The sequence below is a fragment of the Zeugodacus cucurbitae genome, chromosome 2 (genome assembly GCF_028554725.1).
Source record: "Zeugodacus cucurbitae isolate PBARC_wt_2022May chromosome 2, idZeuCucr1.2, whole genome shotgun sequence".
Taxonomy (NCBI): Eukaryota; Metazoa; Arthropoda; class Insecta; order Diptera; family Tephritidae; genus Zeugodacus; species Zeugodacus cucurbitae.
Window position 1 is genome coordinate 81,359,129 of NC_071667.1, and position 22,917 is coordinate 81,382,045.

Below are 22,917 nucleotides of genomic sequence, written 5' to 3' on the forward strand. Positions count from 1 at the left end.
GACGTAAATAAGTAAATAAATTACGCAGATGTTTTTTGGCTTTAAGCTAATATTAAGTAAGTAAGTGAATAGGAGATTAAAAGTGGCGCGGCGGCGTCCAACAGCAAGTACCAGCGAAGCGAGGCGCAGAGTGAGTGAGCATAAGTAAATAGTGCACTGCGAGTAGCGGAAAACGCGCTTTGCTAAAACAAATAGCAGCAAGGAAATTACAGTTTTGGACTGTGAGTGGCGAAAAAAGCGACTTTGGACTGTGAAGTGCTGCGGGGAGGAGTGTGTAGGGAGCTGAGGAAACATTTCTACGAAATGGCAGCGGAAAGGAAAGTATTAGTCATTACAGTTGTATTGTCGTTCATCGCAGTAGAAAGAGGACGAGTGAAAAGAGAATACAACAACACTATAACTATAGGGAAACGCGGTAACAATGCAAACGTAATAGCAAGCCCCTGGGCATATGCTTAAGTTTTCGTTTTTTTTGATGCAAAATGTAAAAAAGTAGCGGTAATGATGGTGTTTAGTAGTAATTACAACTGCGCTACAGCAGCGCTCTTGATTTTGTAAGTGCACATATAATGATTACAATGTAATTGGAAATGAAATGATGAAATGAGGAAGTTGGATTTTTGATGAAATTTATGAAATTTTTTTTTCATCAAACTCAATGATGAAATTGATACAATTTTTAGAAAAAATAAGAATATTTGTTTGGCATACAAAAATCCACTCCTTGCTACATTTCGATTTAACCTAACCAAAAACTCGTTTAGTTGCATACCTGTCCATATTAATACATACAAACAAACTCTAGGCACTATTTGTTGCTAAACTTGTGTCTCTTTATTAGCATTCAGATGCGAGCGCGCGCTTGCTTTCGCCACTAAATCAACAAACAATGGAAATCAAGTCGATAAGCAAACACGGACATACGTGTGTGCAAATACAAACAAACACAAACAAAATTCAACAGCCACCACCTACCATAACACCAGTCAACCAATTCACTCTCACTGCCAGTAACGCGGCGCAAGTCGCCGAATAAACAAACAACAAAAGCCGCAAATTGAAAAGGGTAATTTCGTGTGAAGCACTTTTTCACGTCATTCACTCGGCAATGTGCTTTTTCGACTGACTTTCAGCTATCTATCCCATCCATATATACATAAACAATTTCTTTGTAAAGGGTGATTTTTTAAGAGCTTGATAACTTTTTTTAAAAAAAAAAACGCATAAAATTTGCAAAATCTCATCGGTTCTTTTTTTTGGTTCATGACATTTACTTTTTGAAGATAATTTCATTTAAATGTTGACCGCGGCTGCGTCTTAGGTGGTCCATTCGGAAAGTCCAATTTTGGGCAACTTTTTCGAGCATTTCGGCCGGAATAGCCCGAATTTCTTCGGAAATGTTGTCTTCCAAAACTGGAATAGTTGCTGGCTTATTTCTGTAGACTTTAGACTTGACGTAGCCCCACAAAAAATAGTCTAAAGGCGTTAAATCGCATGATCTTGGTGGCCAACTTACGGGTCCATTTCTTGAGATGAATTGTTCTCCGAAGTTTTCCCTCAAAATGGCCATAGAATCGCGAGCTGTGTGGCATGTAGCGCCATCTTGTTGAAACCACATGTCAACCAAGTTCAGTTCTTCCATTTTTGGCAACAAAAAGTTTGTTAGCATCGAACGATAGCGATCGCCATTCACCGTAACGTTGCGTCCAACAGCATCTTTGAAAAAATACGGTCCAATGATTCCACCAGCGTACAAACCACACCAAACAGTGCATTTTTCGGGATGCATGGGCAGTTCTTGAACGGCTTCTGGTTGCTCTTCACCCCAAATGCGGCAATTTTGCTTATTTACGTAGCCATTCAACCAGAAATGAGCCTCATCGCTGAACAAAATTTGTCGATAAACACATTTCGAACCGAACACTGATTTTGGTAATAAAATTCAATGATTTGCAAGCGTTGCTCGTTAGTAAGTCTATTCATGATGAAATGTCAAAGCATACTGAGCATCTTTCTCTTTGACACCATGTCTGAAATCCCACGTGATCTGTCAAATACTAATGCATGAAAATCCTAACCTCAAAAAAATCACCGTTATATATATGGACAAATATATGTATGTATTTGTGTGCTCTGTGGCAAGTGGTATGCGTTTGTACACCCTTTCTGCCACGGTTTGCCAATACCACAGCGCGACTGCGATGTATTCACATTGACTTGACTAGTGCCCACACCTTAAGGTATGCTATACTACAGTACAGCTAACACTGAGTATTTGTGTGAGGGGCGGTGTGCAGCAATTCGTGTGGCATGCAAGTTAGGTGGTTCGCTGCTTGACTGGTTGGTTGACTTTATGTGACAAAAAGCAATGACTGGATACTCGCTCGTCCGTTCGAAGTTGGTTTGAGAGACAAAAAAAAAGAACATTCTGTAGCAGGTAGACGAGCGTGTAATTTGAGTGTTAATAAAATGGTAGATAAAAACTACAAAAAAGTGAATGAGCAGTGATGGCAAGCAAAGGTTAAAATTCAGAAAAAAAATAGCAGTGGAGCGTATGCAACTGGTTGGTGGCTAATGAGCTGTGCTCTTCTGCTAGTTGGTGTGTTTAAGTTTTGTGGAAAATTTGTGTTAAACCAATTGGAAAATGAGGCAAATTAAACAGTTAAATATCTGTGTAGAAAAAATAGAGAAGGAATAATATTTGTTTTAACAGCTGCCAAGTCACATATGCACAACTCTCCGAAAATTGGTTTAGCGCTTTACTCATTTTCACTCTACTACCACCTCTTAAGCTCCCTAGTATTACGTTTTGAGCTATTTAGTATGCACGTGCAACGGAAATGGCAGTCTAAGTGCTAACATAAGCCTACAAAGCAATGCAACACAAGCATGCCGAGTTGCTAATCAAATATTTAAGACACTTTTAGACATATTAAATGTACCTTTTATGTTGGTCATGCTGGCGGAGCAAATGCTTGAAGCTTGTGTAGGAAAGTGGGAGCCAAACAAAATAGAGCTAATGTCTTTCAGCGAAGATTTGCTCATATGTATGTGTCTGCACTTTAATTATTGTTTAATTGCAGGCAACCCAAATTGCTCGGCCCATTGCCTGTAGCTACTTGAAGTCATCGCAAACTGGGTTATTATTCTACATGTAAGCGCGTCTACTGCACACAGCCGTGCGCTTTCACTTACGTCAGTCGAGCACTCAAGGCACAAACACACACACTTTCAAATAAAAATTCATATGAAAGCAGACGCACCGAGTTGTATGCGCCTGAAATATGCACGACTTAGACAAATATAAAAGTAGTTGCCTACTTTTAGGCATACAGCAATAAGTGCTCTTCTACTGCTGTGACTAGCTAAAAAAAAAACTGCAACTAATTTCGCACACTTTCAACTAAGTATAACGGCAAATGGTAGAAACTTGGGCAACTACAGCAGTGCAATAAACTTGGTGAGAGTGCGGTGAAAGTGAGTCCAACTGCTGTGAGTGGGTGTGACTAGCTGCGCCTAAAACGCGACATAGATTTTAGGGTTGCTCACAAATTTAGGTAAGTAGTAAAGCACACATTCCGGCGAAACTTTGCTTTTAAGACAGGCAAATACGAAAGGAGAATTTCTAATTAAATCTGCGCTTTAAATTACAATTTCCATTATAACTTCAAGCATTGTTTTGGAGAAAAATAAATATTAAAAATTTTATTTTAGCTCAACTATTTATTATCTTCATGTACATATTTTCCTCCGTTTTTCTCTTTTCCTGCGCACTTGTTGCTCTTTTTTGCGCTTGCAAACTAGACAACCAGAGCAAGCTGCATGTTCGGACATATTTTTCGCCTAATGAGTACAACGGAGTACAGCTGAGTTTTACCGTTACATTTAGCTTTACTCTTGCTTTTATGCTTGTTAATTTTCTTTTTTCTCATTGCCGTAGCTCGTCTTCTTGTACGCTTGCAGGCAATATGTCAGCGCGCCTGATAGTATGCTACGCGCTTGGGGGTGCACAGCAAAAACATGAGCAGCGAGTTACGAGTTTAGAAAAAGGTTTGTATTTGGCATGTGGCAAAGTTAAGAAAGTGCTTTGCGCTTGCTTGCTTGCTAAAGTACACATTAAGTTTTTGTTGCTACTACACGCCGCCCAAAAACCACGAAAGTACTTGATTAGTGTATAGTCAAGCTACAATGCGCACAGGTGAGTTGAGGGATAGAAGAACTCTTCAGTCAGCGTAGATTAGAAAAATATGAAAAAATATAGAAAGAATGAAAAACAAGAGCTAACTGTGCAAATAAGCTGAAAAGTTGAAAATTCCACTCAAAAACTGCGAAATAAAAACAATTCACTTCCTCTTCTCTCCTCTACGTGGTCAAGTTGCCAAGGTTGAGTCACGGCACAAATAAAAACAGAACAAGCGCAATAAAAGTATATTACGAATGTGGGAAGCGGAAAGCAATAAAAAATGCCAGACACATGTTTAAAGTGGCCTAAAAGTATGCTTTAAATTTGTGAAGTGACCACAGCGCAACCGGTTGGCCGGCTGGTTTGCAACTAGCCAGCGGATGCGAACAAAGTTGCACAGAAGCACAATGCCCCAGAGTGTCGCAACATGTGCACGAAATGCAAGCGAAATTGAGTAACGGTACACAGAGCAACCGCGCCACCATGCAACACTGTTGCACATGTGTGTGTGTGTATGTTAGTGCATTGGCAGCCAGCCACACGAATGAGCAAACTCATTCGCAAGCAATTTATCGCAGCTGCTCGGTGTTGCAACAACAAGCAAAATATAAAAAAACGTTAACTATGCAACAACAACAGCAACAAATAGTAGATAGTGTAGCAGCCATGTGGGTGTTTTTTTTATAGTAGGGGTGTGTGTGTGATTGTCAGTGCAGTTCGTTGGCTGCACGAGTGAGTTGTTGGTTAAGCACACACACAAACACACTAACAACGACAACGAGTCAGTCAAAAACCTGCATTTTTCTCACAACATTTGCGCTTTGAAGTGCACAGTCAAGCACCAGCATGGCGGCAACGTTGCACGCTCACAGATATAAAAAACATATATGTATGTGTATGTGTGTGTGCGGTTGCCACATCCACCATAAGCGGCCGCGCATTTGTATGAATTTATGACAGCGTATGAATATTAAAATCGAATATGTTGCTGTCGATTAAAGGCTTTTCGTCAGCCTGCAACAAAAACAACAAAAAGAGTAACAACAACAACAAGCAGACGAATAAACGTACAACAAGTTGTGTGTCTACAAAGCGCTTGATATGTGTGTAAAATCTGTTTGCCTGCATTCGCGGCAGTTGTTTGGTTAAAAATATATGCTTTTTCCTTTGCGGATATGAGTCAACATTTCCGTTACTTTACACATACATTATCTATTTGTGGCGCGGCGTTGTTGCATTTTCGCTTTCTCTTCTTTCTCTTCCTTTTGCGATTTTTCGCTTAATTGTTTTTGTTGTGTGCTGGTGTGCTTGATAGCTGGCAGCGCTTTGGCGTGCGATGAGTGACGTTGATAAAGTCAACGGCACTTTTTTGCTGAGTTGTTGTTGTTGTTTTTTATATTATACAGATATATTTGCGGAGGTAATGCGACTAAAAAGCGCTATTTGTATGAAAATTATTCTCAGCGGGCTGTTGAAATTGATCATTGCGATAGCAGGCGCTTTGAGGCCAGCTTTTTTGGCATCGAAAACTTTGGAAAATATTGAAATTTGTTTTAAGTGAAATTTTAATTTTACTAAATTTTTTTATGAAATGGAATTGTTAAATTTAGGGAAAATTTAATTTTTAATAGCAATATTTTGAAAATTATTTTTGGTAAGCTTAAAGTACTCATATTTCTATGAAAGAATTTAAACGAGAATTTAAAAAAAAAAATTAAAGAGATTTTAAACGTTGTTTGCCAGAATTATTATCTTTAAAATATCGTTGAACATTTCAAAATTTCAACATCATTAAAATTTAGTTTAAAAAAAAACTGCTGTCCATAGAGCTTTCACCAAAAAAGTTGCTTAAAGTTAGCAGTTAGTTAGTTAGTTAGGTTAGCATGTAATTGAAGCAAAATAAAGTCAATTGGAATAAATTTCAAAAATCAAATACGGAATAAGAGCAGCCAAAGCTTTAATTAAAGCTTAAAGCTTACTATTTTTATAATTTAGTACAACAATTGTTTATAAGCAGCGCATATGCGAAAGTCAGATCTATAAATTTTTATTAGCACTAGCACAGGGAGCTTTTGAGCTTTTCAAGCATTAAATTTGAACAAAATTGGAGAATTATTTTTCAGCTTTTTTCAGAAAAATTTCCAAATATATATTTATGTGCAGAGTCCTTAAAAAGTTAAGAAGCAGAATATGACGGAGCTTTTGAGCTTTTCAAGTACTTAAAATGACAAATATAAAAGATATGAAAATCTTTCAAATATATATATTTTTTTCAAGTCCGTAAAGGGTTAAAAAGCACAAAAGTGTGAAAGGAGCTTTGAGATTTTCAAGCACCTAAATTGGTAAATTTAAAAAAGATTACATAACATTTAATTACTATTTCGAAAATTTCCAGATTTTTGAAAGAGCCCTTGAGCTTTTGAAGGACTTAATGTGATAAATTTAAAAAAAAAAATATATATAAATTATTTTAAATTTTTTAGAAAAATTTCCATATTTTTGCTGTTTAAAGTTAAAAGATTTACTCCACAACAAATATATTAAACTCATTCCTACCAGAAGCAAATAAATTAGTTTGCAAATTTCCAAAATTAATAAATTTTTAATTATCACTACCACTATAAGCATATACATACATGCCACAATTGAAGCCATTATGCCTACGTGTGCCACAAATAAGTGTATTAAAATGTTGCAAGCGATTTAATGCTAAATAAATGTCAACGATATACACATTAAACTAAGTCAATTAAATCGATCAAAATGTGTGCGAAATTGATGTGAATGCTTAAATGCAACTAATAGCCAATTTAAAATGGCAAACAAACATACACACATACACAGAAACACAGAAACAGCAACAGGAAGCCATATCAGCTTACGGCATCAATAATTCATGGCATTTTGTGCACAAAGAACACACAAACACAGAAACACATGTGTGAGCTGCTGTGAAATGAACTGTGTTGCAGCACATTTCCTATTGGTTTTCAATTTCAATTTTGTCTAATAATCAAAAAATTCTATGAACTCCTAGTCGGATAAATGAGGAACTTTTGTGTATTCCCTGTTGCCAGATGATGACGATGACGACGAGCCAAGGGAAGGCAGATTGGTAGTCAGCTGGGGTTGAGGACATACAAATTTAAAGAGCTGCATATAGCATATAAAGTCTATAAACACATATATATATACATAGATACTTATATGTGGCATGTGGCATGTGGCACGTACGTGTGTGGCATATTCATATGTATTGCCAGCAAATATAAACTGCACATTTCGATGTCAAATCATTTGCAGTTGCAGCAAGTTATCTTATGTGCAACATTCTGGTTTGTTGTTTTTGTTGCTGTTGTTGTTGCGCATGTTGCACATTTTACAGTTGCATTTGCCGCATGCTGCTGCTGGTGTTGATGGCTCGTTAAAAACTTAATAAATTGCTGTCAACATGCTGCCAATTGAATTATCAACCAGCCAACCACACTGGCTAATAGACCTAAAACAACAACAACAACAACGTCAGCAACAACAACACTACAGAAAAAACATACCCAAAAATTGCGTGCAAATTACAAATTGAAATTGATTAAATGAATTCAGACGGCCGGTCATTGAGCTCGGTCGGCGGCGGCAGGGCAGCCACAGAGACACATACACATATAAAGAGAAGTGTGTGTGTGTATGTGTGTTTGTGCCACTTGACTAATTTGTCGGTTTTAGATTATGCTGATAATTCAGTTAGGCAAGTTTCAAGGCCTGTCACTGCAACGAGTTGTAGTTGAAAGTCAGAAACACACCAAAATTCAGGCTATGGCTTAAATATTAAATTCTATAACAACAACAGCAAAAATGGTAAATGTTTAAGTGAACACAGTTAAGTCAAGCGAAAAGCGAAGAAACGCAGCAAAGTAAAGTAGAATAAAGTGAAGTGAAGTGTAGCGCAGTGAAGTGAAGTCATTTCATATTCGCATTTTAATGTTGTAAATAAATCGCAAAAATTACATCAAATATTTAAAAGCATTCGAGCGTGCAACATTGAAAAAAATTGCAGAAAATCATGCAATGACATTGTGGCGTCGGCGAAGTGGTTACGAGGGCAAGCGCTTAGGCGAAGTGGTATATAAAAAAAAGCTGACAGATATAAATTTGTGACATTAGGATGGTGCTAAAATACGGAAAATTATTTTTTCAAAAAAATTTCGGAGTTAAAATCTTTAAATTGGCATTGTTAAAGTGGAAAATAAAATTCCAGGATAGAAATATAATTTTTAGTATCATTTGAAGTGGTTTAAGACATGTCAACGAAGAGGTCAAAGGTCAAACAACTCCAGAAAGACTTAAAAATTATTGTTATTTGTATTTAATGTCACAAATTTTGAGATTATTAGCCTCATAAACTAAATCAAAGTATCTGAGCAGCTTAACCTTGAACTGGAAAAGTTTGAGATTTTAACATATTTCTCAAAATTTTTTTTTTTTCACCACCCTACTGTAAGCATTTAGTATTTGAGTGGAAAAAATAAAAAAAAAAACCAGCGTATAACGAAGGTCCTTTCGCTGCACGAGGCTGAGACAGGCGACTAAGTTTATTGTGGCCGCATATTTACTTTTAGACTAACAAATAAAAGTAAAAAAATGGCTGCTATCTATGAACAACTGCATGAATAAGTGAAAATACAGAAAAATGAAAGCTAAACAGATGAAAATGCGCGAACAAGAAGAGATGAAATAGACAAACAGACAGACCGTCACTGCGACGGTCGAAAGCCAAAAACCAACAGGCGTCAGCTGGAAACCAAAAGGTGAGCGCCCATGCGTATGCAACGAAATATGCAAAAAGCAAATGTAGCGCATAACGCACACACACACACAAGAAAACCAACGAATTTCGAGTATATGTACATATAAACTCAGAGGGCAGCAGATATTTGGCAATACCGAAAGGGTTACAACCAATGAGGCGGAGAGTGCAGAGAGCGAGCTACATGAGCGCAAAGGCGACAGGACAAAGGTAAAAGTAACAAAATATAAATGTAGATTTGCCCGCACGACTGGGCAACAAACAATACGGTTAGAGAAGGCCACACACTCGTGGTGCTGGAGAGCATGCATGGACAGACAGACAGACAGGTAACAGACGTAGCAATTTGAACTTGATATTCTAATGCCAAAATATCAACGCAGTAAACAAGAAACTGTAACGCAACGAATGAAGCAATGACTAACGGCAGACAGACAACAAAGCAGTCAAAAGAAGAAGGAAGGAGGAGAAGGTGACACACCCACGCGGCGGGGCAAGTGCCGAACAGATGTGCGGGTGATTTGCATAAAAAATTTCAATTGCTGGGGGCAAAGGTACGGGGGAGCACACATATGAACCTGCATAATAATAACGGCACACAAAAAAATACAACAACAACAACACAAGCACATGAGCAATAACAAAGGTTTTGGCTGAGTTGTTACACTGACAACAATTATAGCGGCTGACACACCAACGTGTGTGTGTGTGTGTGAATATATCTGTCTCGAGTTGGCCTCCGCTGTGGCATGCAGCAAAGGTAAGCGCAAACGTGCGGGTTGTTGCTGTCGAGCGCATTAGTAGACATTTGAGATTTGGCAATGTGAATTTTAAATGACTGCAGCAAAAGGAGCTTAAAGCTCACTAACCGGAATTGATACAAGCGCAAGCAGAGTGCATATAGAAAATACAAAAGAAAATATAAATGAAAACAATACATTTGAATGTGTGGCACACATACACAGACTAACTACAATCAAGTAATTCGAGGAAGTTGGAAAAATAAACATAAACATACATGGAACATGCAATTGTTCGGGGCATTAAACTTTCCCCAACAACCAGGTGAGGATTTGAATAGGAAATTGGGATTAACACTTAAGTGCCATTCGGATGGCGATCGATTTTTGTTTCGAGACTGAAATGGAATTTAGGAAAAAAAATAATCAAAGTGGAAATTAAATAAAAAAATAAATAAAAATTAATTAAAGAAATTAAATTTAAAAAAGTTAAAAAATATTGTACAAAAATAATATTAAACAAATTTAAATAAGAAATAATAATAAAATAAAATAAAAGTAAAACAAAAAAAAATAAAAATAAAATAAAATAAAAAAATATATATATAAAAATGTATTTATTCATAAAAAATTGAGTAATAAATAGTAATATTAAACACCCAAAAATTTTTAAAAGTAAAAAAAGTATGGATCGAAGTAAAAACAGTATACAACAACTACTCATAAAATCGCTACTTCATAGCCTTAAATGTCTGGCAGTACCACTTGATATCTATATATGTAAGTAGGCCCGTATGTATATATGCATTGGCAGGCAACAAGTCAAGCAGCAATATCATTTACATTTCAATTTCAATATTGCCCAACTGTAATGGAGTAGAAGCTAACAACTTTTTTCGTACTATTCCCCCCACTATCTTCCCACCACACTTACCGAGTGCATAAATGTAGAGCAACAACAACAATAATAAAGATGTGCAAAAGTTTTGGCACTTTATCCTGACAACTATTGCAGTCAACTTAAAGACATACATAGAAATATACAGTTATAAAATAAATATACAGTTAGTTACTCAAATTTCGCATGCACTTGGCAGATAGTAGCAGTGCTAGACGCCGCACGCCCCAGAGGCCGGTGTATTGGAGCTAGATTGAAGCACTTCTGTGCTGCCTAAATATAGTGGAATAGTTCAATAACTCGAGTTGCTTGCTCCTTTATCCGTGGCAGATGTAAATCGGCGTTGACGGCGGAAAGCTGATACTATGCTAAAACGTGCGTGAGTGTTAAGTCCACACAAAGTTCAGTTGTAAGGCGTGCATACAAAGCGGCAGATAAACGCGCGACACAATCAAATACCAAATGTTATGGCTACAAATGTCTATATTCGCAGAGAATCTTAGTTATTTGTTTGTAGTTGTTGTGCAATAAAAATCATTGAAAGCAAAAGGTAACTGTAATAATAACACAGAGTGGCTGTTGAAGTCTAATAAGTGTGGTGAAGTTGCAGGCTTAGCGAGGTTAATACAGAGCCAGTACTGAGAGTCGAAACTAGTGGTGGGGTAGAGTGGAGAAATATATGCAAAGAAGCTTTACAAATTGTTGAGAGGATATTAAATATATTCTCGATAGTTAAATTATATCTATTTTAGAACCAGATATGTCGCTGAAAGACCTTATGCTGCTGGATATCTAACGTAGAATCACTTCATCCAACAAGTATAGAACCCACTCTATGTAAACCATTGAGCCGTAAAATTTTCTCTCGACAAAAGCTTTCAAAATCTCTTAAAAGGCCAAAAACATCACAAATTTTACTTGGAACCTACTATATCTATTAAAACGCTGAAGAAGAACCACACCATCCAAATCTAGGCAAGACAATTTGTATCTTAAACCTTATGTATCTACAAAGTTCCTTCGTGTGTAGGGGAAACCTTTCCTGTTCAAACAAACACCCCGAGCAAAACCAAAAAAAAGAAGAAAACTAAAATCAACAAACAAACTGTGGATAAAGGAAGTTTCAGCACGAAAAGCATCCACCAACAACAATAACAGCCACGCAATACCAGAAAGTTGCTAGAAATGTAACAAATAATAACAATAACAACTCAGCAGATATGAAGTAGACAACTTCATAGAAGTTACAACGAAGAAACGGCCTAGCGAAAAATACACACGCCTCAGCGCATATAAAGCATAAATATAGGTGTACACTAGACCAAGTAACCTGATACAACAAATAGCGCCCGTGGCATATTGCTAGAAATCATTGAAGTTCGTCCATAGAACAGCGCACGAGTTGGGGGTGAGGGTGAGGTTGATAAAAGTTCCGCACTGAGTTGGGTTGTTGCTGTTCAGGTACGCTGAACATTGAGCGCGCACAAAGTTTATCTAGGCAAGCGACAGACACCACCATCCTTAACGGTAAAGCCACACACTCGTGCAACAGGGGGCGCTCGCTGATTTCGGCCGCACTTTTCAATCGCACTCGTGGCAGTAAACACTGTCGAGCACATGTTTTGAATAATTTATTCGCAAATTGCTGGACGAACACGTCGGAGCACAGTACATGACACCACATCGCAAACACACACACACGAACACAGTTACTCCAAGTTTTTTGAATTGAGTGGAGTGGAGTGGAATGGTTATTGGGAAGAGGCAGGTGAGGTAGTATATAGTGAAATCCAAGAAGGTAGCCATGAAACCAACAAGAAAAAAATTATTGAAGTTAAGTTGGGCATAAGCGATGAAGATATCACAACTTGGAGTGTGGAGTACGGCAGTACGAGCGCATAAACCGGCGGAAAATATACAAAAAAGACGAGTAAAATAATATGCAATAAAATAAAACAGAATGGCAAAGTGATAAATGTGTGCGAGAAACTTTGCTGAAATAAAATAGCGCAAAACACGAGCGGTGAAGCACATAAATACATAGATTATTACAACAAATGTGTGTGAGGAGGATGGGAGGAAGAGATGGCGAGGGCGGTGAGAGCAACTGGTTGCAATTGTATATATAGGTATATGTGGGTTGCAAATGATTACTACGATTACTGACTATCATGTAAGGAAAGCGCAAAAAATATAAAAACGAAATAAATTTGAAAACTTTTGCTGCCTACAAACGGCGATTCTAATTTTGTAGCCACTAAAATATTCATGCAAACAAATTGAAATAAAACGCATAAGCGCAATAGAGTAAACTAGTAATATGGATGATGGGTGATGAGGAAAATAAAAATAAAAAATAAAAATAAAAAAACATAAAAAATATATATAAATCAAAGGTATATAAAAATTAAGTAAAATAAAAGAAGCAAAAAAAAAATTAAAAAATAATAAAGTAAAAAAATTGAATTATAAAAAATAAATAAATAATAAATTAAATTAAAAAAAAAATATAATATATATAAAGTGGAACTAAACATAATAAAATAAAATAAAAAATGTATAATTATAAAATTAAAATAATAATAAAAAATAAATAAAATAAAAATAAAAAATCCAAATAAAATAAATTAAAAAATAATTATAATAAAAAAATAATTAAATAAATTAAAAATTAATTATAATAAAAAATAATAAAAATAAAAGAGAATCCTTCCAAAAGCTGACGGTTACAGAAATCAACAGTAGTTTGCTGATTACACAGTTATACAATATCATTTGGTGGCACAAAAGCAGGGTTAGATGCATGGCAACTTTAGTACTGCCGTTATTAAAACACTTTCACAAGATAAATACTTCAAATGAAACGTAAATAAACTCAACTTCAACTCAAACTCCTTAAAGTTTACTACACAAATGTTACAACAACAACAACTTCATCCTTATTGCCACACAACTAACATATCATTTGCCTGATTGCGGCTAGTAAATCGACATCAAACCGCCACTAACGAACACCGCTTGCATGCACTACAAAAAGCGAATGCTGCCATATTTAATTTATATTTGTGTATTTATTTAGCTATTTGCCGAGCAATACACACGCAATGCGAGTGATATGGCTGGGTGTATAGGCACACAGCAGCCGCAGACTAAGCTCGAAGTGGCGCTCTAAATATTTTCTAGCTTCAGTGAATTGTTGGAGTTGAACCCCAACCACAGTTCGCTACACTAGCAAAGCGTGGTGTGAGTTTGTGGTTATGAAATTTCCACCAGCTGTTGCCACAGCGGAGGCGCGCTGTAGGCAGGCGGACACATTGTGGCAGTGGGCTTTTCAGGTAATTTATTACACTTGTCCTAGAATCCACACTGAAAAGTAAAATATTGAAATAGAGAACGCAGGGATAACAGACCTTGTAGTTGTTTGTTGGTTTTGGAGTGGAGGGGGTTGTAGATGATGATTGTAGTGGTGGGATGTTGCTATATATTACATAAACAAATTAAAGTAATATAAATAAATAAGTAGCGAGATGAGTTTAATGTTTATCCAGCTTAATGAATGCTGAAGACTCAGAGCTATTATTTCAAGCTTTTGCATGTGAAAGACAATTTAATGAAACATTGAGTCCTTATAATTTGTTATTAAAGAGATTCACGTATTAAATTATTTTGTAGCTAGTAGTTAATTATCTTCTTTATACAGCCGTTTTTAAATGTATGGCAACACTCAATTTTCTTTGAGTACTTTATTGATGTTTTGGTCAACAGTGTTGTTGTCAAGCTTTTGTTTTCAAAGTTCAACTCTTTGAGCGAATTGGTCATAGCAGCCAATCAATACAGTTCATTTCAGTTGCATGTTCGTTTCGCCACTCGCTAACTATTATTGAATCATAATCGCTTACTATAAGACTAATAGAAAGTAATATGACTATTGTGCTCTCTTTATAGAGACCGAGAGGGCGGGTCTAGAGAGAAAGATGTGATTGAAATTTTCCGTTGATATTACTTCAAACTTGTTTATTAAGGAATTAATGTGGAGAGCGTCAAGAAAGTTAGTGTGCCAAGAGAGAAAGTTTGTTAAGGGCGCAAGATTTTAGTACACTTTTTCGGAGAGCTTACTTCAAATATTTTCAATAATAAATTAAGCCAACTCAACCCACTGTTTGTCGCTGCTGATTGAAGATGCCTACAAAAAAATTTAAGCATTATTCGGAGCTGTGAGATTTACACGGCAAAACAGGCCTAATGCAGATGTACTTTAGCTATTTCTTCTTTGTTTTTGCATTCCGCCCTTTTCAGCAGTGATTCACCTTCTTTTTTTGGAGAACGTTTTGCCTAGCACGATGCTTAGCGGGGAGAAAACCGAGCGCAAGAGGCGACTAAGTGGTGTTAGGACCTTAAGCATGCCATTACAACGGTAAATATGCAGCATTTTGCGTAATTCAGAATGCGAATGAGAGCTGTTTTATTTGAATAACTTAAAAATAAGCTACAAAAATGGGTGAGAGTAAATAAAGAGCATTTTGAATAGGTAACGGTAGCTTATGGTAAATGTATCTATTCAGCACAAATTTTTCAATAAACAAAGAAGCAGCATCATTAACAGATTAAAATAAAATCGTGTCCTTGAGTGAATTTTATGGCGAAAATATTTGCGTTTGCAGGAAGAGCGTGATTTGGTTGCCAAACTGTGTGAAAGTGGTAAAAAGTGGACCGAAAATATGATAATAATATATAATAACAAAAATAACGGCATAATTTTTAATGTGCACGCAAGTCTATTTTAAGGACCGCACCAACATAAAAATGCCGTAAAACAATTTATTACTAGGATTTAAGTGTTTTGTGATTGAAGTCATGCCAAGGAGGGAGACCCCACACAGCAGCGGTGAGTGATTAAAAAATATTATGCACAACAACAACAGTAATAGCAACAAAATTTAATGGGCAGCAAAGATTGGCACGGAAGTGCCACTTAAGTAAAGGCGAATAGGAAAAAAATTGAAGCGTTAAAGGACGAAAATGAAGTGAAGAGAAGGAGAGAGAGAAAACGAACCATTCGTAATGCCTCAGTAATTGACATAAAAACATAATAATACCGAATGCAATGGGAAATTTAAATTACCCAAAACCCAAACAGAGCAACGGCAATCACATATAACGGTGACTAAGCATATGGTGGACGCTGGACGCTTGGGCGCTTGATGTGGAGCGAAAACTGCCAACTAATGACCAAAAGCTGCACATAAAATTAGCCACAAACGAGAGTGACGAAACAAGTCCAAGCAAAGGGCTGACTGAGGATTCAAATGACAGAAAAAGGAATTAGCCCAAAAAAATATATACAACAACAACGAAATGCCGGAATTAGCGTGGCAAGTGTTATGTGGTTAGAAGCAGCGCTGTGAAGCCGACGAAGAGTTTGAGTGACGGATGGTTCGGCAGCATGGCGTATTAAAATGACATCCATTAACACGTCTATTAATCAAAAAAATACTAGAGACCCAGTGTAGGGCGCCAGCATGTCAGCGACAGCGATACACTGACACGGAGGCACGGACGGCGGACGGCAGACGACAGGCGAGTGACCTCGGCAGAAATTATGGCGCAAAAACAACGAAAGCTCCACCAAGCAATAATTGTGCTGCGACGAGTAAGGCAACTACAACAGCAACAATAGAACAAAAACAAGAAGCAACAACAAACGAAACTCGAGCGTTACGAGTTGTGACACTGACACGACCGCAACGATAACGACAATGATGACAGCTGCAATAATGAAAGTGACAACAACAACAACAGCGATGAGGACAGAAACAATAACCATCAACTGCGACAACGACTTGTAGACATTCACCGCGGCAGGAGGTCGTCGAAAGTTGGGCGCGAGCAATGATAATATCGAACTCGGCTCGGTGCGAACATAAAGGCGGTACACTGGGCCAAGCAGGATATCCGATATGTCCGTGTTTTTGGGTATTTTTATGTGCGTACAACAACAGCAACAGCAACAATTGCGGCGTGAAAAAAGTGACACGACGATACATAAAGATGTGTTGCGTAGATAACGGCTGACTGACCGTGGAGACACATCTCTTTGCGCACGCAACACCGGTCGATTGTCATTTTAAAGTGGCCCCCGGTCGCACGTTTGTCTAGCCGGACGCGTCAGAATTGTGTCATAAAAATGCATGCAAAAGAAGGTGCGAAATGGTAATGGACAAGAAGAGCGTAAAAAGCCGTTTGAAAAATTGTGCCTCCCCAAGCCGAAGCACATTTTCACTGAATGGGGTTGGGGGTAATAGAAGACCGAACGTTGTGTAATAAAAGAGATGTCACAGCTGACAGCGTTTTAGAAGCAGTCGGCTGAGGTGAGACGCATTTGAATGCCGACTAGTTGGAGACACAATAACAAGTGAAGAAGCAAGGAAAAAATGCGAAAAATGCGTAAAAATAGTAGAGGAAACGTTGAATTAGAATGGAGAAGAAAAAATGCGTAGAAATAGAAATATATATGGGTAGACTTTGTGGCCGCGTTTAATTTATTAAAAACGTTTGAAAAGCAGAAGAGTGGAGGGCAGAAGGAATGTCATAGGGATAGGTAATCGCAATTTAATTGATATAAATTTATCATTTATTTCTACTTTATAATTGAAATATACGCGTTAAATTAGATTCTTGAAATTTAAAATTTGTATTTAACTCTGTGAAAGTGAAGCCAGGTCATAGAGACCCGTTGTCTTTTTTGGATATTGATTACAAAATTAATTTTAGCAGATGCTTGGTACTTCACCACAAGAATTAAGTACTTTTATTACTGATTTAGATCAATTTTTTAAAGTCAGCTTTAAGGTAGAGGTCGCAGAGACCCCGCAGTATTGAGAATAATTTCAATGAGTGTTAAAATCTAGATATTTAGATGTCTTCATATATTGCTACTACTTGGGGAAGAGTGTCTTCAAAGGTTGACAAAAGGAAGGTCTAAAGTTATGGTAAACAAGTTTTGTTTTAAAGGTGGTCGTTTCAAATACTGGGTCTAACTGACTAATAGATCTCATCACCTTCGTAAATGTGAGGTCATAAACGAATAATCACTTTCAAAATAATAAGTTTCGCTTTAATGAGATTTCCAAAAAAAAAGATTACACCGTTATGTTGTTTGAAAAATATAGGTAACTTAAGAGGGGAAATATAAAAATTTCTGAATTTTAAATATTTTATTTCTATTTTTCACACATTAAGCCAAAATAATGTAGCGCTGCTGGTTGTGGCTGACCTATGTAAGTATTTACTGGGCTTAAAATTGTTATCAAAAAATAAATAAAAATTATAACTGGGGCTGAAAAGTGTCGCATATGGCAAACCGAACCCAAAAGTCACCACCTACCACACCACCAAAGTGAAATTACGGTTCACTAAAAACGAAAGCTTGATGAGAAATATTCATCACTTTAATTACCGAGTTGCACAGCTGAAGTCACCCAGCAGAAAGGTGTCCAACGAATGAAACGCATAAAGAAAGATGTTAAAGAAGACACAGCAAACGAAGGTAAAACGCCAACGAGCAGCAACAACTTAAATTAAGCTTGTCACATGGGGGGCATGTGGGCATGCCTACATATCTAGATGCTGAGAAGGTAAGCTAAGAAATAGTAGAAAACATATCAAGTGAAAATGTCTCACAAGTTGCAAACTAATTTCTCCGAGGAGTTAGCGGTGATGTAAAAGGTATAATGTTGGTAATGAAAGTAGGTTGGGGGTCATCAACTTAAAGGCCAGTCAGCTGACACGAGCACTAAAGAAAGACTAAACAAAGTTAACACAATGCATACACACACACACAGCGATAAACAAAAAAATGTTTTTGTGCAGTTATGTGATGGCACAGCGCCTGTGGCAAAGACATTAAAAGCATTTGTGGGGCGGTAGGCTGTTGGGCATGCCAGCAGGCAGGCAGTCAGGCAGGTGGCTTTAGCTGTCTAATGCCCTAAATGATGCCAAAATGTCACTGGCAGCGTGTGAGGAGCGAAATGAACTAACACAGAGAGAGAGAGTGTGGGTGGGACGCTCACAGGTAAGGCATGCGCTAAAACTAGAATAATAAACGAGCTCTCGACTAAGTATGGCGACGGCGATATCATAGCATATTCCATTAGCAATTATGAATATGTCCTTTTGTGGCACATGTCTCTGTGTGTGTAGGTGGGTGTGTGAGGATGTAGAGTGAGTTGTGCCTAGACAGCTGTGGGTGGCAGTGGTGCCCCAACAAAGCTATGCTTAGCAAGGTTTCTCAAGGCAGTAGAGCGTGTTGCTTGTATACACGAGCACATAAAAGTACCACCTGAAGCACTCCCTTAATACATGCCACAACAACAAACAAGCTGTGTGGCAACAATTTGTGATCAAAATAGCGGTTGAATGTTGATTTTTGCAGCATTTTTTCTTTCCTTTTTATTCTAAACATGTATGTGTATATGCATGTGGCAAGTTGTTTGTGTTGCATTTGTTATTGCCCTGTGCAGAATTTTTATTTTGTGGCGACACTAGATTATTACCTAGATGAATTTTTATGAGCTCTAAATGTGGTGAAACATAAAATTTTTGGCAATTTGGCAGCTTGCAACCCACTCAAATGTTGCAAATGCAAACTTTTAGTTGGCCGCAAGTATGTTGTCACACACACAAACATACATGCATGCAACACCCGTCTCAACTGCCAGCTGTGCTTTACGGCTTACTTACACACTTAAGTTGTCGTTGTGCGGCATGGAGAAGAAAGACATAAAGTGTCTGCGCTTAATGGCCAAGGGAATGTGGCAGCCAACGAGAGAGTGGCAAACGACACAGTCAGGTGGGCAGATAGCTGGTAGCGGTATGTCATGGTAGCCGCAAATTTATTTTCAAGTGCTTTACTTTGCTCTACCCCCCCTAAAGGTATGCTACTCCGCCACTGGTCGGCACTCATTAATGTGTTAAAGTCAAGGCGCAAGCTGAGTTCTCTACATAAAATGTTTGTTTCTTGGTTGCTGTTGTTGTTGTTATGCACATAAGTCTTGTGGTGAGCCGCTCAATTGCCGGCCAAAATGGAAATGGTGCTGTTAAAGCCGCCATGCTTGCCATTATCGTTGGCTTAAAGCATACTTTTAGGCGAAACTTTTGCGATTTTCAGGTGATGGCATTTTAATTGTCACTCCCACACAGCGAAGAAGGGGAGGGAAGAGAGGGTGCGTTGTCACATTTTTAATGTCGATGAAGATATCGGCGTTAAGTGTTACACAATTTCATGGTTGCATTAGATGCTTAATTTATAAGCTTTTAAGTGTCGACCGACTGAGTGGGTAGGTAACATACAGCGATGACGATGAGTGGATATATGCGAGCATAGGTTGTTGTTGGCGTTGGATTACTTTTAAGTGGCACTTAAAGGGTAGAAGTTTGAGAGCAACGCTGTGGAATGTTGGCTGAATGATGTCATAAATAGAAAGAAATGGTGAGTAACGGAATTTTTGGAACATTAAAAATAGTAGCGATCAAAAAAATTTTATTATTTATATAATTCACAAGTATTTTCTTGAGTCTGTAGAATCGCTAAAGAAACCAAATTTTGCTTTAAATCAAGTGAAATTCGGTAAAAACCCTTATTAGTTCTCTGTTGCAAGTGTTTGCGCGCGCTAAAGGGCACTTATGCAACGATACTTTGCTATGCCGTTGCAATTTCAGCTACCTTACAGCCAACAAAACAACCAAATAGCCGTGTAACCAACCAACCAACCGACCGACCAACCAACGAGCAACCACAATGTACCTAACAACCGAAAAATAAACAAGCATTCATGTTGAACTACACCGCAATGCCACGCAAGCACAGCTGCAACATACGCGAACATGCAACAGCAACAACAAAATCAGCAAGAACCAGCAACATGAATGCAACACGCGCTGAAATGAAGAACGAACACAAGCGTGTCCGCCAACTCGAATTCAAATTGGAAACCATAATTTGGCGAAAAGCAACAACAACAAACCGGCACACAAACAACCAGCGAGTGAGCTGTACTTGTAATGGCGGTGAATGGAATATGGCAACTTGCAACATAACGTATGCGCGACATTCAATGCAATTTCGGAAGTGTAAGCAAGGCTCGCAAAGACAATGGTGTTGGTTGGTTGTTGTTGTTGTTGGAGTGCTATACAACAGCGTGAACTGTGTTGCAAAGGTGGCCGTCGATGTTGCATGTATTGTATGCATGCATGTGTGCCTCCTTTATGGTTGTAGTGTGATTATAGCGAAAATAATATGCTTACAAAACCGTTATACGGCAACGTTGTCGCAATTTCAAACGACAAGGCAGCCGAACATAAACACCAATAGACTTGCCACAACCGACACAGCGACGCTACAGAGCAATCTCGGCAACATAAACAAGTGAAACGCCAATGTAGACGCCAGTGTGTGGCAGAGTGCTGCATATGTTGTTGCATATGTTGTTGTTGTGAATCTCACATATACCTGCATAAAGGCGAGAATATCAGCATTGACATATGTACACATTCGAGGCAGCTGGAGTGGATATAACCAATTTCAATGGCATTAGGCATAAATACGCCAGATGAAGCATGCTACATGACGAGTGGCAAGAATGAAAAGCGAATGGTTTTTGTGGCTGTTGCACGAACGGTGGAAGAGATGTGGTCGCCAACAGCAAAGTACATAAAACAACAACAGATTGTGATGAATGCGTTGTCTCCATTTGTATCTCGCTTGGTGCGAGTGTGGCAGATGGTTGCGTATACGACCCGACGCACAATGCTTTTGAGAAATACATATGCAGAGATATACAACAGTGTGAGTATATAAGCATATAAGCGACGCTGTCATTGTTGACTGCATGGAAATTGCAATAATAAGTAAATGCGGCCGCCACAAATGCTACAACAACAACAACAACGAGCGATGTGCCACAAGGCAGCAAAGACAAAGAATGCGTGCCACAATAGCCGAACGAATGTTGCAAGCACATGTGAGGATACATTTTCCCGGAGAAATAAAGAAATAGACTTAGCCGGCAGCCTTGCAGCAAAGACCAATACTTCTAAGCTTGCCGACAACAACAGCAACAACAACACGAACTAATAAGCATTGTCAGCAAACAAAGCGACAAACAAAATACCAAAAACCAAATGTGAAAGAAAATACAACAACAATAACAAAAATAAAAACAATAGCAACTACAACAACAACAACAACAGCTGTTGCACACAAATCCACTATACAAAGCATTAATAAACAAAAACGTTGATGATGCGCTACACTCCAGCCATTTAGCCTGAGTCCGAGCGGAAAATGTGGCAAATACATATGTATGGCATGAAAAGCTGCTGAAGACTGAACAACAGCTTGTGGCAGACAAAATTTCATAATGAGTTATGCCACATAGACAGGCGAAATTGCGGTTTTACATATGCATGAGCAGCAGCAGCTTGCTACAAGGGGTTAACGGTAAAAGTGGGAATGTAGGAAGGCTGCTGAAGTGGATTAAGTCTTGTTGTAGTCTCTGTGGCACGCAGGATTTTCGTGTATAAATGGTGGAAGCGAAGAATTTACGCAGGGTTGTTGATGAGGACTTCTATGGAAAATAGTGAATATGAGTTGTTGTTGTATTTATTGTTGTTTTTAAGGTAGTTTGCGCACTAATAATTGGCATTAGAACTACTTAAGCAATGCGAAAACGAATGCACGCAGTAAATATGGCTTATACAAATGAAGGAAACAAACTTGCGCCTGAAGGTATGCAATATTTTTTAGAAAATTATGAAAAAAGATCTCTGAACGCCTCTTTATACCAAATCGGAAGCTGCCACATGTTGCTTAAAGCTTCGAAAACTCATACAAAACCCCTGTGACATCATTGCTGTTGCACTGGGTTTTCGCCACTGACTTCAGTGACCGGGTATAAATCCCATAATTAGCATGATGCGAATTTATAAATGTATTTCCGGTTTGGCGTATGACCAACCGAGCAACCAAATGACAGCAGAGAAAGCAGAACACCATACAAATGCGGACGCAACAGAGCACATTTGCATGTGTGGCACGTCGGAGGATGATGGCAGCTCAGCGCCAATGTGTGTCGTTTTTTGCACCGGAAATATGTCGGATATGGACACGGCAATGACCAGCGTCAGCGTCAATCTCCAATGCCAACGACTGTCGCTAACACTGTGTTGCCACCCCGCTGTGTTGCTCACACTGCCACACAGTCGAAGCTGTTGAAGTTGATGATGATGATGTTGC

General features: G+C 38.1%; 1 protein-coding gene across 10 annotated transcripts in view; it reads right to left on the reverse strand.

The window, feature by feature from the left end:
* The window catches only part of LOC105220190 (polypyrimidine tract-binding protein 1), a 325,184-nt gene that overhangs the window by 73,777 nt on the left and 228,490 nt on the right, over window positions 1-22,917 (reverse strand). The gene's annotated exons all lie outside the window — the stretch shown is intronic.